Raw genomic sequence first — 24,474 nt, 5'->3', positions numbered from 1 at the left:
CATCTTGCAAACAAATCTCATAGATGTATATTTTGTCTATTTATGAGCCTACTAAAGCAAGCACAATATTTTTGACATTTATGATTTTTCTCTCTATATTGGGATATTTAGAAATATAATGTGAGCACAAACTGAATTGTCAATATTTTTGTCAAATCACCCGGCTATTTAGTATGGCTTGGACAATGTCTTCTTGCTCAAAACACTGATGCAGCTTGGTGTCTCATGTCCTGAAGTTACGTTATTGATTTTGAAATGGGCTCCCTTTTCCAAACGCCGGATCTATGGAGCAGCTGGTGGTGGTTAGTGACCGTCTGCACCAGCAGCCTCATCTTTTTAGCGCTGAAAATTAATTTTTCTCCTCTTGGCACATAAAGAACTCAAGTGTGCCCCTTACCTCGTTACCTGAAATGTTGCAGTGGCACCAGCAGTGGGGGGTGTGTAATGGAGCAGCTATTTGGGCATCAGAAGTAGCAGCGTTGGGATGTTACACATGAAGAGATACCAGGAAAAGGCCCGCACCCTTTGCTCTGGAAACAAGAAGCTTATATTCACATGGATTCCAAATATTTGATAACAATGAATATAACATTAAGGGCTCTGGTTGGATTTTTCTTCTCCCCTAAAATGGCATATCTCTGTATTCAAGTGATTGATGTATTATGCAGAATACTCATGATAAATGAATACTGAATTGCTCTCTGTACAAGTTTTGGAGCTGAGCTCCCAGAGCTCAGTAATCTGGTCATCCCAAAAGATTTATCCTTCACAGATTTACATGTACTTAAAAGAGCCTACAACAAAAATGTTTCAGTTTTACCATAGGATAAGAAACGGTGTTTCTGGTACAGTAGAGAGTTCTGGACTGGGAGTGGATAAACCTGGGGTTTGATTCTGTATCTACCAGGCATGTTGTTTAATGTTCTTTATTTTATGGTCACTAGGCATTAATCATCCCTCACCTGGAATCCAGTAGAAAAAATGCCCCCAACTAGTCTTCCGAACTCCAGTTTCATTCTTCTTAAATCCACCTTCTACTCTGCTGTCAGCATGAACTTTCTAAAATATAAAACTAATCCTGTCACTCCCCAGGCCACCAAATGTGGCTGTGCAGACTTGAGTTTCTTGTACAGATATTGTTTGATGCTTTCTGTCCCCTGGGTCTTCATTCATGTTGTCCTTTCGGCCTAAACCATATTTCTCCATTCCTTTTTCCTAGCTAATCCTCCTCATGCTTTAAGATGCATCTCAGGAATCTTCTATCCAGTGAGCCGTCTGATTTTAGGTGCCCTTCTGCAGGCTTCCCTTCACTTTCATCATAATTATCACATTGAATGACAATTATCTGTTTAGATAATTTACTGGCCCTCCTATAAAGGTGGTGATATGCTCTTTAAAGACAGGTACCCGATCTTAATTATCTTCCCTTGGTACCTAGCATGATGCCTAGCAAATAATGGGCTTTTGGTAGGAAACAGTATGGAAGGAAGGAGAGAAAAAGGAAGCGGAAGGAAGGTGAGAAGAGAAATGGGAGGGAAAAGATATGATGGAGTGAGGATAGGATGGGATAGGATAGGATAGGAGAAGTATGAAGGAAAGAGGGGGAGGAATGATGGATGATATAATTGGTCTATGGTGATTTCTAAGATCAAATCCGTTTTAAATGTTTGTGACTCTGTACCATTACAATACTCCATGTCAACCCTACTCTTTCCACAGTGTTTTATATATTGTGCCACACTCATTCTTTCACTGTCCTTTGTGTTTGAGTGGATTGTCAAGCAATGGATTTCTAGTAGAAGGGCAAAATCAAGACCAAGATAGACTTTCAAACCTCTCTAAATTTTGCTTTGTCTCACTAAACTTTGCTGATCTTATTTTGAGATTTTTGTAGTTCATATTACTCTCTTGATATCTCCTAAGCAGCCTACTTGGATACTATACCTTGTGATGTATAAATAGTATTTATTTAATAATATATGAATGTCTAGAAATTTTTATAAATTTTTCTTAGAGCCTGTTACTAATTAATACTTTATGATGGTTCATTAATTAATTAGGATATAGGTGCTTTATGAAACCTGCCCTTTAGGTGCCTTGGCTCATGTATAAAATTCTGATGAGGTAAAATTTTATATTTTATTTTGATAAAAATAAAGGAATGATATTGAAATAACTAATTTATATTATGTGACCATTTGGTTTCCATCTTAGAGAAAAAACTAAGGGTAAGAGATGGGGAAATCTATAATATATGTAGTGACTTCCTATTCAGAGGCCCACATATGTGGGGACAAAATTGAAAATCGAAAAAATTATTCAGATAATTAGAGAAAAATGTAATTGTCATTTAACTATGTATATCTAACTTTTAGTATCTAAAAAGGTACATTTTTAACTTCATTTACTGTCAAAAACCTGACCTAAGAAATAGTGATCATTCAAGATCGTTCAACACAGAAGTTATTTCTACCAATGAAAAACTATCATAAATACAAGTTGCCTAAATTCCTGGACCCTCAGTGCTACAAGAAACTTTGAGCTCTAAACTCAGAGTTCCCAACTTCAAGAAAAACCTCAACTAAATAAGTTAGGTTAGTGTCAATCAATTTCATTTTTTAAAAACATTCTTGATAGAATCACACAACTTCATAGTTAGATATTATCTTTTCCAGGTCCTTGGAAAATATAGTAAGCATTCAGTAGTATAGGTTAGCGTTTCTAAATTCCAATTTTTTTATACCAATTTTGTATATAAAATACTTACAACTCAGTGCAAACAAAAAGCCAGAAATGCTTTATGTACTTATTCACATTATACATTAAGATTGATTGTTAGAGGCAATTTAACTCATTAGCTCAATTAAAGTTTTTTTTACAATGTCAGTTCTTCACTTTTACATATTTAGACTATTATAATATCAATATATCTCATTGTCTTTCTGGCAGGAATAAAACCAACTTTAACCCTGATTAAATTAGTGGTACATTATTGATTCCTGTTTCAAATTCATTAATATGCTAGGAACCACATGTCAATTCAGTGTCCCACTAGATAGGATCATGAGATAGTTTTAGGCTAATTATTATTTCCTATACATTTTTATTAGATAAATTTCAGTGCCACATCTTCATATGCTGATTTTAAAATTCAGTACTGTAGCCATAGCAGAACTAGAACATTTTTCTTGAAGACTTTGCCAGAATCAAATTCCTTATTCTGTTATCTGTAAGTTTTTAATAATTAATATATTGAAGTTTAGTCCTCCAGTTCAGTCCACCTTCTATGTTGATAGACAAACATGATCTTTTCTAAAGTGTTATACTATTTTGAGTAAGCACATAATTTAAATCAAAAAATGTAAAATTAGAAGAGTTAAAATTTTAGATAGACATATGAAAAAGAGAAGAATAAAGACAAATTTATGAAAGACAAAAAAGAAAATCTGAGAGAAATACAAAGTACGGCAAAATACAAAGAGGCTTTATTTCCCCTCCCAAAATATTCACACATAGTGGAAAAAAACTTTTATAGATTATTAGTTTATGTAAGATTCCTCAATCTTCAACATTGAATTAATGTTTTAAGTGAGAATGCTAGACTGTCCACTCTATCTTTAGCTTCTTTCCACTTAAATTGAAATCTTTCTGTTTCTGCTTCTACATGTTTTTGTATCATTCCAGTGAGTCTCCAATTCACAGTTAAGTTGTTTGAGAACTTTTTTCTAAGTCGTTAAAAGTTAGGATGGCTTTTCTTAAAAAGGCAGCAAAATATTATTCTTGTAATAACGCTACACTAAATTAGAGGCTCTCAAACCAACCCCCAAAATCCTACTTGGCCCATATTTAGTAAAACCATCAAACTGCTATTCTAAGGTAACATCAACATTTCTGATATCCTGAATTTCAAAGTCAGCAGGCAATCTCCCTCTTACTGAATCACAGCCATTACGGAGGTGAAGAAAGCCTTCCTTTTATTGCCTTTTCTTTCTTGGATGAACAGAAACCTGGACTTCCTCTGTGGTCAGCCCCTCTTTATTTAGTCCAGTGTTTTCCTCCTTTGGTTACATTTCCCGGGTTTTATGCCTCTTCCTTTCTGAGGGCTTTACATAAATTTAGTGGCTGATCCTCAACAGGGATCTTTTTGGATCTATGATGGTCCCAAACACCATAATGAAGGCCAAAAAGTCTACTTCCTCACTGTTGAGGATTCTAAGGCAGCCCAATAAATAGCACTCCTTTTCCCCACCTGTGCTGTGAACAGTTGAGAAACAAAACAGTGTATTAGATGAGGGCAAAAATCTCACCTTAGCTCTGAGAGACCAGGATGGAGGATGTGGGTTTCTGAAGACTGCGCTGCCAAACACAGATCCGGTCATGTGCTCCCCGGTCCAAAGCCCTCAGAGATTCCCCGTTTCCTACAGGATCCAATCCTGAGACCGTCACAGTACATATAACATCAGCCAGTCTGACCCGAGTACCTTTCTCTCTTCACCTCCTGTCTTAGTTTCTCTCTAGACTTTGAACTTTTTTTCCAAACTAGAAAACAAATTACTTTCCCGACCCTTTCTTTGCACCTACTTTTCCGTCTGCTCTCTCCCTGCTATTTTTCCGCTCAAATCCCATCCATCCTTTAGGGCCATTTCATAGGAGACAAGCACCCACTCCTAGGCTTTTGGCATTTTTCTAGGGTTTGTCTAATAATTTGGGCATCTCTCTTTGATAGGAGTTTGTCACATTTTTTTGTGATTATTTTTTCCTTGTTCCACTCCCTTCTCCAGAGAAGGGACCATGTCTTACTCAGCATTGTGTTTCCAGTTCTAGCACAGTGTCTGACACATAATGCTAAACAAATTTATTGTAATAAGATTCATCTATTTCTTGTCATCCAACAGTAATGATCACATTGACATTTTCTAAAAACACTACAAAAACATTTCCCAAAACCAGTCATTGTCAGGCTGGGAACAGTCTCACTAGTTAATAATGTTTGGGTTTGTTTTTTTTTTTTTAACCTTCTAATCTGATATTTAAGTGGCAGATCAAAAATTTTAATCTAGGCTTGTCAAACCCCACATTCTTTCTGCTCCACCTCTGGCTTCCTGTAACAAATGGCCTTGCATAGCAAATGTGGTCTTCTCCATATTTTATGCAGAAAGATCACCCCTACTTCACCAATTCCCTTTTCTCAGGAAAGAAATCTGTGTCAGTTTAAAAAAAGAAAACAAACCTGGGCAACTGGGAAACCCACTAGGTAAATATGAAAGGAAACAGCTATAAAACCAAATGCAACTTTAAAACAATAAATAACACAAGGCAGGATATTGAGCAATATTTGCCATGCCCGTAACCACTCGCATTCTTAGTCTAATTTTCTTTCCTAGTTTATGTTCTTTCATTAGACCGTGAGTTAGACTTCTACACATTACTCCACACTTAATAAAGATATTTCATTTTTCCTGGTGTGCTTCCAGAGACCTAGCATGCAGTGAAGGTTTTATAGTCCTGTGCAGTGCAGCAGATGTCATTCCATTTGCCTAAGTCCTGCTGACATTTGGAGATGTGGATTAATTGAGCTACAGAATGAAATTTAATTAAAATTAAATACAGACTTGGCCATTGTATCTGTTCATTTCCTGCACTCTAGTGTGTGTGTTTGCAGGCAGCACCATAGTTAATTTGTTTAATCAGGATGCTCTGTGGGGGAAGCTGCACTTTGTTTTATGCTGAAAAACTGAAGGTGTGGTAGATGCCAGGTTGGATTTCATCACACACAATGCGAGCTGTGTAAATGGTGCTACTGCTGAGCCCCGGAGGGCTACCTGAGGGAGCAAGGTGGCTCCCTAGGAACCTGTAGAGAAATAACTTGTCATAGACAAGGTTTAGAGGTATCTTTAAAACTGGCATTACATGACCACAGGAATCTCATCTATTACCCATGAACATGTTGCCATGGTATTTGTTCATTCAGACACTCATTCAACCAAGATTTTTTTGAGTACCAACTGTATGCTAGGTCCTGTGTTTAAGGGAGGCGCCATTATTAATGGTGACGATCTTCCTTCTATCAGTAGCCCCAATTGGAGAAGTTTGCCATTTCTTGAAGATGCAGTTTTTAGAACAAGATAATATAGGTTATTTAAAGGTCATTCCAAAGTAAGGAGAAACTGTATTACTTTAGGTTATGATGAGATGAATTCTATTCCAACAACTCTCCAAAGTACATAGGAGTTCTTCTTTGTGTCTTATCTGTGTATCTTCCTATCCCCCTTTCTAGGTTATAAGCTTTTTGTCAACATCTTTTTAATCTTGAAAAATGCTTAGGCCAGTACATCATCTCCACAATGTGCTCAAGGACTATTTCTTTCTTTAACTGAAGTATAGTTGCTTTATAATACTGCATTAAGTATTGTATTAGTTTCAGGTGTACAGCATTGTTATTCAATATTTTTGCAGATTATATTCCATTATAGGTTATTACAAGACAATGGGTAAAATTGCCTGTGCTATTCAGTAAATCCTTGTTGCTTATCTATTTTTTATATAGTAGTTTGTTAATCCCATACCCCTAATTTTTCCGTCCCCTCTTCAAAGGCTATTTCTTGAATATACTGTCGAGCAAGTGTATTCCTGCGTAGTGGACATTTGCTGTTTTAGGGGTCTAGAATCACGTCCTCCTTTTTGAGACAACAGTACCCTGCCTCCCATGGCTATGTGCCTCAGGTAAAGGTGAGTGAGCTGGAGGCTGAGCCAATCCATGCATTTAATCCCCCTAGCCTCAGTGATTGGTTCAGAAATGGGCAGATAATCCACACCAGCCTAATCAGGGCCAATAATACCACATTCTAAGGCTTTGATTTCTCTTCAGTTGTATGTTAAAGAGGGTAACCCGTGAGCTCCCTTCTTCTGCAAGGGGGGAATTATCTGAAAACGGAGCCAATCCAAAAGAAGCTAATGTGAAATCAAGAGAATGGTCCCCTGTTATTCTTTGAGGTTCTATTGCTGTTCTGTTATCTTAGCCAATGAATTTTTCCTTATGTTGGTTTGAGTTAGACTTTCTAGCTCTAGCATACAATAAAACCATTATTACTATCACACAATGCTGGAGTCACTTGTATGTACTCCCTATTCTGTAAGCTCCTTAAGGACAGGTATCTTGCCTCTTCATCCAGTGATGTATTCACTAGGCCAGTGCCTGGAACAACGTGCACTCAAAAATTATTTTGTCTAAATGAAAGTGATCAGGTGATTATGTGATGATGTCAGTAAATTATCTTTTAGCTTTGTAGTAAAACTGATGAAACTGACATGTTGCTCACCAACCCTGTTACATTCTTTTTCACTGGCATTCGTATGACTGAAAGGGTCCTGAAAGGGTCTAAGGGTGAGAAAGATAGCTCAATCATATTCTAATGATAATCAACCTTATATTTAAAAAAAACAAACAAAACAAAACAACCTGAGAAGGAAACTCCACAACCCTATTCTATTTCCCAATGTTAACTAATTTCACCACCTGGAAATTGTTCTTTCCATTCCTATTGTACATGAGGATTGTGAGTTCTCGTAACCAAAGTAAGATTTTTCTCAGTTGAGCTTTCTTTTGCTATAGGCTCAAATTGGGTCAATAAATGGGTACACCATGTCTTTCTGGTACATCTTTTCTGTTCTAAACCAAATACACTGTGTTATATGAGCAACATCCTATTCATCCTTGGAGTTTTGGCAAAGTAAGCCTAACATTTTTTTTCTGCTTGCATATAGCTTTTGTGAATCTGATCCTTCTTTTTTCCTGACTATCTTAATTTTCCATAAAAAAATGATGTTGATTGATAAGGATGTAGTCAAAAAGAAAAAAAAACAAAATGTATATTGTGTTTTTAGCTCGCAGTAAAGAGACAAATTTGGACTACTGAACTGTGGAGTCATTGAGGGAAGTATTCATGTCTACTTCATCTTAACATAACCAACATCATCTAGCATATTACCTTACATGGGATAGGAGGTCAACAAATATTTGTTGGATGAACAAATAGATGAATAATAACAGCAGGTGTTTTGACTGTTTTGCAATATTTTTTTTAAATAAACTTTTTATTGAAATAAAACATACATTCTGTGAAGTACACCCAGTGTATATAGCTCGATAGATTTTATTTTTAATAGATCTTTATTGCAGTATAATCGCTTCACAATACTGTGTTAGTTTCTGTTGTACACCAGAGTGAATCAGCCGTATGCATACATATGTCCCCATATCCCCTCCCTCTTGAGCCTCCCTCCCATCCTCCCTATCGCACCCCTCTAGGTCATCGCAAAGCACCGAGCTGATCTCCCTGTGCTATGCTGCTGCTTCCCACCAGCCAACTATTTTACATTCGGTAGTATATGTATGTCGATGCTACTCTCACTTCGCCCCAGCTTCCCCCTCCCACCCCGTGTCCTCAAGTCCATTCTCTATGTCTACATCTTTATTCCTGCCCAGCAACTAGGTTCATCAGTAGCATCTTTTTTTTTTTTTTAGATTCCATATATATGCGTTAGCATGTGGTATTTGTTTTTCTCTTTCTGATTTACTTCACTCTGTATGACAGACTCTAGGTCCATCCACCTCACTATAAATAACTCAGTTTCGTTTCTTTTTATGGCTGAGTGATATTCCATTGTATGTATGTGCCACATCTTCTTTATCCATTCATCTGTTGATGGGCATTTAGGTTGCTTCCATGACCTGGCTATTACAAATAGTGCTGCAGTGAACACTGGGGTGCGTGTGTCTTTTTGAATTATGGTTTCCTCTGGGTATATGCCCAGTAGTGGGATTGCTGTGTCATATGGTAGTTCTATTTTTAGTTTTTTAAGGAACCTCCATACTGTTTTCCATAGTGGTTGTATCAATTTATATTCCCACCACAGTGCAGGAGGGTTCCCTTTTCACCACACCCTTTCCAGCATTTACTGTTTCTACATTTTTTGATAATGGTCATTCTGACCTGCATGAAGTGATACCTCACTGTAGTTTTGATTTGCATTTCTCTAATAATTAGTGATGTTGAGCATCTTTTCATGTGCCTCTTGGCCATCTGTTATGTCTTCCTTGGTGAAATGTCCATTTAGGTCTTCCACCCATTTTTTAATTGGATTGTTTGTTCTTTTGATATTGAGCTCCATGAGCTATTTGTGTATTTTGGAGATTAATCCTTTGTCTGTTGTTTCATTTGCAAATATTTTCTCCCATTCTGAGGATTGTCCTTTCGTCTTGTTTATGGTTTCCTTTGCTGTGCAAAAGCTTTTAAGTTTAATTAAGTCCCATTGGTTTATTTTTGTTTTTATTTCCATTACTCTAGTAGGTGGGTCCAAAAAGATCTTGCTGTGGTTTATGTCAAGGAGTGTTTTTCCTGTTTTCCTTCTGGTCTTACATTTAGGTCTTTAATCAATTTGGAGTTTATTTTTGTGTATGGTGTTAGGTAGTGTTCTAATTTCATTCTTTTACATGTAGCAGTCCAGTTTTCCCAGCACCACTTATTGAAGAGGCTGTCTTTTCTCCATTGTATGTTCTTGCCTCCTTTGTTGTAAATTAGGTGTCCATATGTGCATGGGTTTATCTCTGGGCATTCTATCCTGTACCATTGATCTATATTTCTGTTTTTGTGCCAGTGCCATACTGTCTTGATTACTGTAGCTTTGTGGTATAGTTTGAAGTCAGGGAGCCTGATTCCTCCAACTCCGTTTTTCTTTCTCAAGATTGCTTTGGTCATTCGGGGTCTTTTGTGTTTCCATACTAATTGTAACATTTTTTGTTCTAATTCTGTGAAGAATGCCATTGGTAGTTTGACAGGGGTTGCACTGAATCTGTAGATTGCTTTAGGTAGTATAGTCATTTTCACAATGTTGATTCTTCTAATCCAAGAACATGGTATACTTCTCCATCTGTTTATGTCATCTTTGATTTCTTTCATCAGTGTTTTATAGTTTTCTGAGTAAAAGTCTTTTGCCTCCTTAGGCAGGTTTATACCTAGGTATTTTATTCTTTTTGTTGCAATGGTAAATGGGAGTGTTTCCTTAATTTCCCTTTCTGATATTTTATTGCTGGTGTATAGGAATGCAAGAGATTTCTGTGCATTAATTTTTTATCCTGCAACCTTACCAAATTCATTGATTAGTTTTAGGAGTTTTCTGGTGGCATCTTTAGGATTTTCTCTTTATAGTGTCATGTCATCTGCAAACAGTGACAGTGTTACTTCTTCTTTTCCAATTTGTATTCCTTTTATTTATTTTTCTTCTCTGATTGCTGTAGCTAGGACTTCCAAAACTATGTTGAATAAGAGTGGCAAGGGTGGACATCCTTGTCTTGTTCCTGATCTTTAGTGGAAATGGTTTCAGTTTTTCACCATTGAGTGTGATGCTTGCTGTGGGTTTGTCATATATGGCCTTTATTATGTTGAGGTAGTTTCCCTCTGTGCCCATTTTCTGCAGAGTTTTTATCATAAATGGGTGTTGGATTTTGTCAAAAGCTTTTCTGCATCTATTAAGATGATCATATGGTTTTTATTCCTTAATTTTTTAATGTGGTGTATCACATTGATTGATTTGCATATATTGAAGAATCCTTGCATCCCTGGGGTAAATCCCACTTGATCATGGTGTATGATCCTTTCAATGTGTTGTTGGACTCTGTTTTCTAATATTTTGTTCAGGATTTTTGCATCTATGTTCATCAGTCATATCGGTCTATAATTTTCTTTTTTTGTGATACCTTTTTCTGGTTTTGGTATCAGGGTGATGGTGGCTTCATAGAATGAATTTGGGAGTGTTTCTCCCTCTGCAATTTTTTGGAAGAGTTTGAGAAGAATGTGTGTTAGCTCTTCTCTAAATGTTTGATAGAATTTGCCTGTGAAGCCATCTGGTCCTGGACTTTTGTTTGTTGGAAGATTTTTAATTACGGTTTCAATTTCATTACTTGTGATAGGTCTGTTTATATTTTCTAATCCTTCCTGGTTCAGTCTTGGAAAATTGTACCTTTCCAAGAATTTGTCCATTTCTTCGTGGCTGTCCATTTTATTGGCATATAGTTGTTTGTAGTAGTCTCTTATAATCCTTTGTATTTCTACAGTGTCAGTTGTGATTTCTCCTTTTCATTTCTAATTTTATTGATTTACGTCCTCTCCCTTTTGTTCTTGATGAGTCTGGCTAAGGGTTTATCAATTTTGTTTACCTCCTCAAATAACCAGCTTTTAGTTTTATTGATCTTTGCTATTGTTTTCTGCGTTTCTATTTCATTTATTTCTGCTCTGATCTTTATGATTTCTTTCCTTTTACTGACTGGGTTTTCTTTGTTCTTCTTTCTCTAGTTGTTTTAAGTGTAGGGTTAGATTGTTTATTTGAGATTTTTCTTGTTTCTTGAGGTGAGATTGAATTGCTATAAGCTTCCCTCTTAGAACTGCTTTTGCTGCATCCCATAGGTTGTGGGTCATTGTGTTATCGTTGTCATTTGTTTCTATGTATTTTTTAATTCTTCTTTGATTTCTTCAGTGATCTCTTGGTTATTTAGTAGCGCACTGTTTAACCTACATGTATTTGTGTTTTCTACAGTTTTTTTTTTTCCTGTAATAGATTTCCAATCTCATAGCGTTGTGGTCAGAAAAGATGCTTGATAAAGATTTCAATTTTCTTAAATTTTCCGAGGCTTGATTTGTGACCCAAGGTGTGATCTATCCTGGAGAATGTTCTGTGTGCACTTGAGAAGAAAGTGTATTCTGCCACTTTTCGGTAGAATGTTCTATAAATATCAATTAAATCTATCTGGTCTATTGTGTCATTTAAAGATTGTGTTTCCTTATTTATTTTCTGTTTGGATGATCTGTCCATTGATGTAAGTGAGGTGTTAAAGTTCCCTACTATTATTGTGTTACTGTCAATTTCTCCTTTCATGGTTGTTAGCATTTGCCTTATGTATTGAGGTTCTCCTGTGTTGGGTGCATACACATTTATAATTGTTCTGTCTTCTTCTTGGATTGATCCTTTGATCATTATGTAGCACCCCTCCTTATACCCTGTAACAGTCTTTATTTTAAAGTCTATTTTATCTGATACGAGTATTGCTACTCCAGCTTTCTTTTGATTTCCATTTGCATGGAATATCTTTTTCCATCCCTTCAGTTTCAGTCCGTACGTGTCCCTAGGTCTGAAGTGGGTCTCTTGTAGACAGCATATATATGGGTCTTGTTTTTGTATCCATTCAGCCAGTCTGTGTCTTTTGGTTGGGGCATTTAATCCATTTACATTCAAGGTTATTATCGATATGTATGTTCCTATTACCATTTTCTTAATTGTTTTGGGTTTGTTTCTGTGGGTCTTTTTCTTCTCTTGTGTTTCCTGCCTAGAGAAGTTTCTGTAGCATTTGTTGTAAAGCTGGTTTGGTGGTGCTGAATTCTCTTAGCTTTTGCTTATCTGAAAAGCTTTTGATTTCTCCATCGAATCTGAATGAGATCCTTGCTGGGTAGAGTAATCTTGGTTGTAGGTTTTTCTCTTTCATCACTTTAAGTATATCCTGCCACTCCCTTCTCGCCTGCAGAGTTTCTGCTGAAAAATCAGCTGATAACCTTATGGGGATTCCTTTGTGTGTTATTTTTTGTTTTTCCCTTGCTGCTTTTAATATTTTTTCTTTGAATTTAATTTTTGTTAGTTTGATTAATATGTGTCTTGGTGTGTTTTTCCTAGGGTTTATCCTGTATGGGACTCTCTGTGCTTCCTGGACTTGGGTGACTATTTCCTCTACCATGTTAGGGAAGTTTTCAGCTATAATCTCTTCAAATATTTTCTCAGACCCTTTCTTTCTCTCTTCTTCTTCTGGGACCCCTATAATTCAAATGTTGGTGCGTTTAGTGTTGTCCTAGAGGTCTCTGAGATTGTCTTCAATTCTTTTCATTCTTTTTTCTTTATTCTGCTCCTCAGCACTTATTTCCACCATTTTGTCTTCCAGCTCACTTATTCATTCTTCTGCCTCAGTTATTCTGCTATTGATTCCTTCTAGTGTATTTTTCATTTGAGTTATTGTGTTGTTCATCTCTGTTTGTTTGTTCTAGTTCTTCTAGATCTTTATTAAACATTTCTTGTATTTTCTTAGTCCGTGCCTCTGTTCTGTTTCTGAGATTCTGGATCATCTTTACTGTTATTACTCTGAATTCTTTTTCAGATCGATTGCCTATTTCCTCTTCATTTATTTGGTCTTCTAGGTTTTTACCTTGCTCCTTCACCTGTGACATATTTTTTTGCTGTGTTTTTTTTTGTTGTTGTTGTTTTAATAAGTGGGATTGTGTTCCTGTCTTACTGGTTGTTTGGCCTGAGGCTTCCAACACTGAAGTTTGTAGGCTGTTAGGTATAGCTGGGTCTTGGTACTGAGATGAGGACCTCCGTGAGACCTCACTCCAATGAATATTCCCTGGGGTCTGAGGTTCTCTGTTAGACCAGTGGTTTGGACTCAGAGCTCCCACCGCAGGAGCTTCGGCCCAACCCCTGGCTCATGAACCAAGATCTCGCAAGCCGTGTGGGGTGGCAAAAAAAAAAAAAAGAGAGAGGGAGAGAGAACAATAACAAAGTAAAAGATAAAATCAGACTAGGAAACTAACAGATATGTTAGGAAGAATATAAAAATAAAAATATGGCTGAATCAACAACCAGAAGGTACAACAGTACCACAATAGTAAAAAAGAGGAGGAGGGAAAAGAAAAAAAAAAAAAGGGTAGGGGGAAGGCCTTGGCTGTGGAGAGCGGGGCCTAAGCAAGGGCAAGGTTTAGGCAGTGGGTGGGGCCTATGCTTAGGACACACAGGGCTGGAAAAGGCCTTGGGGGGTTGTGGGGGGGTGGGGCTTAGGCTCAATGGAACAGAAGGGGCCCAGGTGTGCCCCCCACCCCGGGTCTCAGAGGGTGGACGACCTCACCTGGGAGCCCAGCAGGCTTCCAGGGCTCGAGTGGGTGGGGCAAACGCCCTCCTCTCCTCTCCTGCTCCTCTGGTCATGAGAGTCCCTCCCACCTGCCTCTCCTGATATTCTCAGCCTCCCTCTTATGCCCCCAAGGATCCATGAGGCCTGGAAGGGGCTTTGGCTGGCAGGAGACTGGCCTGGGGGCTCAGTAGGCTCCCCGTGCCCAGGTGGGTGGGGCAAATGCCCTCCACTCCCCTCTAGCTCCTCCCAGCGGCCCCTCCTGCCTGCCTCTCCTGATCTCCCCAGCCTCAGGGGCGTCAATCCTGTCTTGACTCCACTTCTCCTTCCCCCCTCAGTCCCCCCACATCCTACTGGTTCACTTGGGGGTTCCTCCCATCTCCTTGGGCATCAGGATCCCCCACCAGCAGCTGGCAGGCGCCCTAGTTGTGGGAGGACGCTAACTTGACATCTTCCCACACCGCCATCTTCTGTTTTGCAATATTAATGAAGCCATTTTGCTAATTTTAGACTTCATTTATTCAGCAGGTATTTATTGAGCACCTACTATGTGTATGGCACTGTGCTATGGACTTTGAAGGGTAAATGAGTGGTCTTCCACTAGAGATGGAAAAATCAAATTTGTACAGGTATAACTAGAATACCAGGCTGAAAACAATTTATGCCAAAAGAGACAAAAATAAAGTATGATGGGAACTAACTCTCTCAAAAAAAAAAAAAAGAAAAAAAAAAAGAGGTGCTTACTGAGACATTGTGTGCCATTTGTTCCTCAGAAATCTTCTTTATTTTTCAAGATTGGGTTCCTGATGTATATCTGTGCAGGTGTAGCTGAATAGCTAGGCAGAGCATGACTGACAATCCTTTTCTCATAAACATATTGTAGTCTCCTTTGTTATGGGCAGCAGCTGCTATTTGCCTCGTAGTCTCATTTGACCCAGTGCCTTTGCTCAAAAAGAGCCACGGTGTTTCTGTTTGTGGCACAGCAGACCAGTCTGTTGGCTGTTGTTGGTTCTTAGCAGTCAACGATTTGCCACATGTTTTTGACTTTGTATTGCTAATTCAGTGCTCCTTTGAAGAACTGCTCCTGCCCCCTTTTCCTTGTTGCCCCACTTGACTTCACCATGAAGCCATCCATTCCCCACACCCATCCTGCCCAAAGGAGTTGTGTTGTGAGAGCACAACTTCAATGCTAGAAGACTGACTACTTCCCAGTGTCATGTGTTTGGTGATCCAGCCTCCCAGGAAATGTACCTTGTAGTGGTATTCATAACTCACATTTTCTAAAGCAATTTAAGGGAAGTCTAAGAGTTGTTCCTGAAGATTTTGCCTGATAAATGGAACCAGTGCCAGATGAGGGGGGCATTTACTCTGTGAGTCTTTTTTCATTTATAATTTTTAAAGAATAATTAATCCTGCTTCCATTTAAAACTGAGTTTCAATTGATGTGCCAGTGGAACACCTCATTGCTTTCTGAAACTGAGTAGGATTTAATCCTCATTCACTTCTCAGTATGGTGACAGGTATGGTAACAGCCTAGTATTTGAGGCAGCACACAAAAGTGAACCCCTAATCACATATCTCAGCATATATAATCACAACCTTCCTTGTTTCCTTTGTATTGCTTCATTGATTCAGTACCTCACCAGACATTTAATGAGCATCTACTGCAGTGGTTCTCAAATTTTTGGTCTCAGGACCCTTTTACATTCTTAAAAATTATTGAAGATCCCCCAAAGCTTTCATTTATGAGGATTATTTCTACTGATATTTACCATATTAGAAACTAAAACTTAAAAATTTTAAAGTATATGTTAGTTCACTTGAAAATAATAATAAAACCAGTTACATATGAACATAAATAACATTTTATGAAAAATAACTACATTTTTCAAAACAAAAAAATAATGTAAGAGTGGCATTGCTTTTTTGCAAATCTCTTTAATATCTGACTTAATATAGCTGGATTCTCATATCTTCTTCCACATTGAATCTGTTTTGGTATGATGCTTTGGTTGAAGTATAGGGAAAAAAATCTGGCCTTACACAGATATATAGGAATGTTTATATTTCTACTTCAGATAAGTGTGGGTATTTTTTTAATACTATACCAAAACTCAACAAGTGTGGCCTCTAAAAGGTTAGTTGCTATGTGGAATCTGAGACCATACCTTGCACTTCAAAGAGTCTTTTACCATGTAACATTTAGTAACTTCAGGTATTGTTCATCTGAAAAATACCGGCTCACTGAATTATACAGATCTTTAAATGTTGATACACTTCATTATACAATATCAAAAATTATAATTGTTTTTTATCACCACTAATCTCACCAGAAAATTCTTTAAGTACTAGGAAACTGTCAAGTTTATGGCAGCAGATACAAGTTTTCCAGAATTCTGAATTTGCTTGAATGTTTGAATTTTATCATTGGCAACAAATACCATCAGTTGCTTTCCTTGAAATGACTGTCTGATGTTGTTCATTTTTGAGAAAATATCTATCAGATACCTGTCAGTTGTTCTTTCGAGTAAAAGTGGTATTCCAGGACAAGAGTGGCTAGTTCAGCCTGTAAGTCAACCACACAAATGCTTTTCCTCTAGACAACTGTTGTGCTTTTGTATGTAGTGGAAGTGCTTTATGTGTACTTTCCATTTCATCACACAAAATATTAAAAAGATGCATATTCAATTGTCAAGATTCAGTAAAATGGGTTGTTTTTACTACCTCATTAAGGGCATCCCTAAGTCATCCTGGCTTTAAAAAAAAAAAAAAAAATACAAGTGCAATGCAGCGAAGAATACAATGAACTCTAGAGGAGTTTGGTGCCACTGCATTAACTGGTGCAAAGGCACCAGTAGTTTTACTCACCATTGCTTTTGCTGCATTATTACAAATTTCAACACAGTAAAAAGGAAAAGAAAAAAAAAAAAAAAGCAAATAATATTTTAGTAGCATTATGAAAATTGTGTGTTTCATGAACCCCTAAAAGGATCTTAGGGACCCAAGGGGTCCACAGACCTCACTTTGAGAACCTCTGACCTACTGTCTGCATAGAATTGTGCCCCAAACCTCCCACGCCCAAAACTTTGTGTTGTGGTAACTTGCCCTCAGAAAGTTTATCATTAGGTTGAACCACGTGAAATTGCCATTTTTGTAGGTCAAAATTTTTGGATATTGGCTATTTCATAGGTTCAACCTGTAGAATAAAATATACATGTGTGTGTGAGGTGTGTTTGTGTGTAAAGAATCATGTCATACAAAAGGTGTAGATCTAAGGGAATACAAAATGAGTAGATAGCCAGCATAAAATGCAGAGAGTTCCAGAGGGTTTCTAAGTTGCAGAGAGACATGTGCTTAGAAATTTTATACAGGTTGAGGAGGCAGAACCCTTTCCAAGCAGGAGAAATAGTATAAGCAAAAGTTTAGAAATTGATATAAATGCAAATAAAGTATATTTATGATCTACATGAGGCACAGAGCCCTGTTTCTAAGGCAAATGAAGAAATGATGTTGGGGGAGCAATGGACAATTTCAAAGAGTTCTTTGATGGCCAATCTGACAAAGTTAACTTTGATGTAGAAAAAGCCATAGAAAGTTATCTAGTCCTCCATTGAACACACGTGTATTAAATGATTACCCTGTGCAAAACACTGTGCTAGGCACTGGAGCAGTCAGAGAACTCCTGGTTTAGCCATTGAACCAGCTTTGTGCTTTGATCACACAGTAGTGATGATCCCAAACAGCTTGTCCTAACACATTGTTGTGTGTGTGTTTGATGTGTTACCAGAATGCAGATAAGTAATCAATTAGTTCGGCTTGGGGGCAAAGAGAAAAAAATTGCAAGAGATGACTTGTGAGAGTAAATGAAAGGAGTTATAGGAGGTGGCCCCCTAGAAACGGGAGAAAGCATACACTGGGCTAAGAAAACTGCATTGGCAAAGGCCCAGAAATGTGGGGAAACTTGGCACTGCTTAAAAATAGAGAGTGGCTCATTATCCTGAGAAGGTTGGAAATATGGGAAGTTTGGTTGGAAATATAAGACCAGAAATGTCAACTGGATTCAGGTAGCAGCAACAATCCTTATGCCTTATGTTTTGGTAAGCCATTGTAGGCTTCTTACTGTGAGGCTGTCCCGGCAGATCAGAGCATGGTCTAGAGGTGGAAATACTGCAAGCCTGGGAAACAATGAGAAGACTAAGCCAGCAGTAACTGAGGACTGGAATCCCTGCAGTGCAGCAGAAGTGAAAAAAGAGCAAACAATTTAAGGAACGTTTGGAAGAAGAAGTAATAACCTATGTTGAGTGATTGTGGAAAAGGCAAAAGATCATTCAATGCTTGTAGCCTGATCCACTCAGAGCAAAGGTGATGGCATTAACAAGATGAGACACACTGGAGAAAAAGGTCTTGGGGGAAGAGAAGGAATTTGTCCTGTGACATGTTGAGTTTCCTATTGGAAATTCAGGAGAAAGTTCAGGCCCAAAACATAAATTTGAGGGCCATTAGTGTACAGGTGATTGTTGAAGAAATGGGAGCAAATGATCACCAGTGGAGAAAACATGTGGAGTGTGAAAAAAAAGAGAGTGCCTAGCACAGAAATCATATCCTGGCAGATGTGAGGAGAAAATGGACCTGAAGTGGGAAGGAATGAAGTAAGAAATCAAGAAGTTCTCCTGGAAAGAAGCGATGAAGCCTAGATTCAAGTGGCAGCAGTGGAGGTGGAGTGAAAGAGTCAGAAATGACATATCATTTGCTAGAAAAAGTTTCTGAAGACTTGAATACTGGAATTAAAGGGGAAAAAATGAGCCACGCTTTGATGTTTCTTTCAAGAGTTACAAGGCACCTAGTGGCCTAGAAACTCAGCAGAGGTATCCTGAAGGTGGACAGGTTTGGGCACCAGCAATAATGGTTTCAGCTCAGCAATAATGTTTCCATCCCAAGGTGGCCACTGGGAACCTCCTCTAGTATGTCTTCCAGAGCCCATTTCTGGAGAACGTAGTAACTCTAGACTAGGTCTGAGATGGCACCGTCACAAAGCTGTAGGGAATAGAGCAGGCCAAGTCTCCCTTTGAGCAGAAACAAAGCAACTTTTTAGGGGAACTGCATCTCTACAGCCTCCCTGTTCTCTTGCTTACATTCTTGCCTTCACTTAGAAAACCCTTCATCCTTATTTCCATTCTTATTTCCAAAACCCTTCATCCTTTTCCCATCTTACTTAAAGATCAAGTTAAAACCCCACATTCATCAGGAAATCTACCCGTATTCATCCCTTCCCACTCTGTTTACTCCCAAATTCCACACTTTTTTTTTTAACCCGTTGATCAGTTTTTCAATGTTCCTTCACTGTTCTTCACATACTTGTAATTATCCTGAGCAGTTTTGTGTGCTTTTGCAACCCAAACTCCCCACTTTCAGCTCATTCTTTACCTTCTCTTTTACTTCCAAAATCACTACTAAAGACTGGCCAAATTGTAGCTACTTAACAATAAATCAGTCAAATTCCTTTTAATTCTTTCTGTTCATCTACATCCAGTTATTTGAAGACTAGGCATTACATTTATCACTGGGTTTATAACTGTGAGCAAGGGAGGTATGGTCCCTGTCTTCATGTAGCATGTGGTCTAGTGGTAGGAAAGACATACAATTAAACATTAAAAAGGATATGAAGATCAGAAAACCCTTCCTGGCCAAAGAGACTTTCACATTTTCTGAAGCATAAATAGTTAGACAGGAAGAAGTGAACAGTGTAGAAGGAATTGTTCCACATACATTTGAGGTACTGAAGATGTTTCCTGTGACCAGAGGTAGGGTTTGAGAGAGGGAAGTGGTGAGAGAAAGGGTCACTATGAGGCTAAGGCCCCGTCTTAAATGTCATGTAAGCTTTTTTAAGGAACCTCAATGTCATCCTAACAGTAATTAGAAGCCATGAAAGTTTTTTAAGGTGAGAATGGCATGATAGTATTTGTAATGTTTATAACTAGCTGTTTTCACTTATTGAAAAAGTATCAATAGCACATGCCATAGCATAAAAGGGCTCCCCAAAGGCAATCACTGTGAACATCTTTTTTTTTTTAATTGAAGTATAAGTTGATTTACAATGTCGTGTTAGTTTCAGGTGTACAGCACAGTGATTCAGTTATATATATATATATATAGATAGATAGATAGATATATTCTTTTTCAGATTCTTTTCCCTTATAGGTTGTTACAAAATATTGAATAGAGTTCCCTGTGCTATACAGTAGGTCTTTGTTGGTTATCTGTTTTATCTATAGCAGTGTGCATGTGTTAATCCCAACCTCCTAATTTATCCCTCCCCCTACCTCCTTGTGAACATTTCTTATGCAGTTTTTCAGAGAATTTCTATCTATGCATACATATACATATATATGTATACATATCCTTTTTTACACAAATAAGAGCACCTTGTACAAACCGTTCTCTACCTCACTTTTTCCTCTTCAAAATATAACATGGAGATTTTTCCATATGACCTCCTTAAGATCCACCTTGTTCTTTTTTTACTACAGCCTAATATTCCAGGATATGCATTTCCATAAATGGTTTAACCAAAATTCATTTGATGAATATTCATATTATCTTCCATTTTACATATTGTAAAAATTGCTACAATAAGCATCCTTGTTTATTTATCTAATTTACATACCCATTGATAGTATATGATAGGGCTTATTTTTCCCACATGCTCAAATTTTTAAATTTTTCTCAATCTTATAGGTATAAAGTGATATGTAATTTTGATTTACATTTCCTTTCCAATGAGTGAGATTAAGCATCTTTTCAGATTCTTTTTTAAATATTTATTTATTTGGTTTCGCCAGTTCTTATTTATTTGCAGCCTGCAGGACCTTTAGTTGTGGCATGAAGGATCTTTAGTTGCAGCATGTCAACTCTTCTATTTTTTTAAATTTATTTATTTATTTATTTTTGGCTGCATTGGGTCTTTGTTGCTGTGCGCGGGCTTTCTCTAGTTGCGGCGAGCGGCGGCTACTCTTCGTTGCGGTGCACGGGCTTCTCATTGCAGTGGCTTCTCTTGTTGTGGAGCACGGGCTCTAGGTGCACGGGCTTCAGTAGTTGTGGCATGCAGGCTCAGTAGCTGTGGCTCGTGGACTCTGGAGCGCAGGCTCAGTAGTTGTGGTGCATTGGCTTAGTTGCTCCGTGGCATGTGGGATCAATTCCCGGACCAGGGATTGAACCCATGTCCCCTGCATTGGCAGGCAGATTCTTAACCACTGTGCCACCAGGGAAGTCCGGCATGTGAACTCTTAGTTGTGGCATGTGGGATCCAGTTCCCCAACCAGGGATGGAACCCGGGTCACCTGCATTGGGAGCGCAGAGTCTTAGCCACTGGACCACTAGGGAAGTCCCATGCATCTTTTCAGATTCTTAAGTTCCATTTATTTTTATGCAAACTGGCTGCTTATGTCCTTTGCCTTTATTTCTTTTAGATATTGATTTATGAGCTCTTTATTGACTAGCAACATTAACTCTTTGCTATATGTATTGCAAATATTTTTCCAAGTATATGATTTATCTTTGATTTTTATTTGGGAATTTTTTCCTGAGGAGATTTTTTAAAAATTTATGCAATCATATTTTTCAGTCATTTCCCTTATGTGTTTTGATTTTGAAAGAATCTTCCTTCTGTAACATGGAAAATGGATTGGATCAGGGTGAGATAAAACCATTTGGAGACTGTTAGAATAATTCTGTAGAGAAATGATGGTGGCCCGAATTAGGACAGTGGCAATGGGAATAGATGGAAATAAACAAGTTTGTTAAATAAGAGGTAAAAACATCTGAACTTGGGGATTGGTTGAACATGGGAGAAGGAAGAGAGATGTTTCCAGGATGATATACAGGTTTCAGGCTTGGGCAGCTGAGTAAATGCTTCACTAAGATGAACAACACCTGGGAAAAAATAGATTTGGGTTCAGGGAGAGAGTAGATGCCAGATTCAGTTTGGGGCACCCTAAGTTTGAGATGCCTATGGAGTATCTGAGGAGAGATGGATACTCAGTAGGAGTATGGGAGTATGGATGTATGGGTCTGGAGCTCAGTAAAGAGATAGATTTGAGTCATCAGCACATAAATGCTAACTGAAGCTGTGGGAATGGTTGAGTATGTAGGAGGAAAGACAAGACCCAAAGCTGAGGTATATACCACATACTGAAGACTGAGAAGTGGAAGGAAAACTTGGAGAGGGTGATGTCTTTGAAGTGAAAGAACGAGAGTATGTATTTTAGGGATTAATTGAATGCTGGCAGGCGTGAGCCTATGTATAAACTGCTAACTGGAGCCCGGTAGGATAAAAGTGTACTCCAATTATTAAACAGAGGCAGCTACGGAGCAAAATCAAAATCATAGGAAAGCAATATTAAGTGTTAATATGGGCAGTAAATGTGAATAATTTATAAGAAAATGCTGTTTTTAGCAAAGTCTTTGGACTGTTTAATTTTATTTATATCTGCCCCGTTTAGGTTGTGTAGGACTTTATTTTATGGGGGACCATTCATTTTTTGCCCTTGCTTTCTTATCCCATCAATCTACCAACATTAATTTTTTGTGTGTATGGTTAACTTTTCTCAATTCAACCAGGTGATTCTACTCTTTTCCACAGATAAATACTTATGTGAAACATCTCAGATAAGAATTTTGTTTCACACTTCTTAAGGATTACAGCCGCATTCCTATGTATCCAATCAATAACATGATGGAAATATTATATGTTATTTTAAAACTAAATTGTACTATTGTCAAATATTCTACTCAGTATTATTTTAGGATGAAATAGGAAAAATGGATCATAATTAAAACAAAGCTATAAGGTTTTACTTAACTTGAAAATGGAAGCTTGGATTATTAGTGTTTTGATTTTATATTAAGAATACCTACGGAATTCTTGCTATTGGTTTCCTTTGCAAAATTGCCTATCGAAACTCCTTTTACACAGACGAGTGCCAAATCATACTGGTCTAATGCTATTGAGTTCTCTTACTGTAATTGAAATCACATTAAAGGCAGGTATAGTAGCAATGTGAACTAAAGGCACATCTTTATTCAAGGAGAGAGGTTGCAGTAAGCAGCAAAGACCAAATTACCTGTCTTTCTTGTTCTATACTGTATTTCTGTAAACAAGAAATGTACTGATGTTGAATGTATCCTGACTTCAGAAATTTATTATTTGAAATCAGAGACCTCCAGAACTATTTTGGAAAGACTTTTAAACCTGGACAACCCCCTGCTGTTATAGAGACTGCCGGTGCTTCTGCAGTGTAGCAAGGAGGTTTTTCTATAAGACTGTTCTTACTAGAACCTGTTTTATATAAGAACATACTTAAAAAGCTAATTTCTTTTCTCCTTTTTGCACTGCAATCCACAAAGTGTGACTAATAATAGATTTAAATTTGCTAAGTGCATTCACTCCTTTGTGCCATCATAAAGAGAATCTATTACTGTAAAATTGAGGCTTAGTTCCAAATTGCGCCATTATGAAGTTTTCTTCCAGCAATGTTTTGTCTCTAATACACTTCCCTCATTGTAATTCTATTGCAAACCTGATGTCTAGCATCAAGTCTCACAATAATTATTTTAAATTGCTACTAGGAACAGTAGTCCTGGTGGGATATATTACTACCATTCTAACAAGATGAATTTCAATGCACTTGTAACCATATTATAGTATATTATGAAAGAAAGAAAATCTTTTTTTTTATATCTATGGACATGGATGTAACACATACAAAAAATAATTTTTATAAACTTCAAAATACTTTGTATTTAACATTTATTTAAACTAATTATAAGTCATAAGAACAAATTAGGATTTCTAACTACATGGCCCATTAATAGCATGCTGAGTGACTTGAATAAGTAAGTATAAATATAAAAATAATAGTAATGCTACTACTTAGAATAATTGTGCCTGGTAATATATTTATATGATAGATTTTAAAGATAATATAAATTAGATTACCATAGAAGAAAGGCACCAGAAAACCATTAAAAATGAAGCTGACATAAAACTTTATTCTTAATCTTTCCCAAGGTTTAGGAGTCATTTAAATAAATGAACTACCCAAAAATTGTGTTTAAAAATAATTTATTGTGTAACAGAAACTTCAAAAAAAGTCATGTTCATCAGACTAAATCACTAAGTCACTAGTTTGCTAATATATCATTGATGGGAATACTACTAGAAATCAATATGGAAAGCACTGGAAAACATTTTAGTCGCCCTGAAACTTAGGTGATTGTTTAACAGTAGTGTTATAATATATACTGTGTGTTTCAGGAGTGATTTTACATTCTTACTGGGGGCATTCTAAAATTCACCATACTGATAAGCCTAGAGGCTTACGAATAATTAATTGAGAAGATAATCACTTCAGAGTCACTAAAAGCATGAATGTTGAATTTGGAGCATAACGAAATTATTGTGAAGAAATAGTAAAGCCAAGCTTCTGTTATAGATAAAATGATTATAAAATGATGGTCTGAGATCAAAAGCTAGTTCA

At 37.3% G+C, this 24,474-nt stretch overlaps 1 protein-coding gene across 2 annotated transcripts in view; it reads left to right on the top strand.

Annotated features, from left to right (window-relative positions):
* KIAA0825 (KIAA0825 ortholog) overlaps positions 1–24,474 on the top strand; it is a 405,558-nt gene that overhangs the window by 277,435 nt on the left and 103,649 nt on the right. The window lies entirely within an intron of this gene.

Source organism: Balaenoptera musculus, chromosome 3 (genome assembly GCF_009873245.2).
Source record: "Balaenoptera musculus isolate JJ_BM4_2016_0621 chromosome 3, mBalMus1.pri.v3, whole genome shotgun sequence".
NCBI classification, from domain to species: Eukaryota; Metazoa; Chordata; class Mammalia; order Artiodactyla; family Balaenopteridae; genus Balaenoptera; species Balaenoptera musculus.
This window is presented reverse-complemented; position numbering and strand designations above follow the sequence as displayed.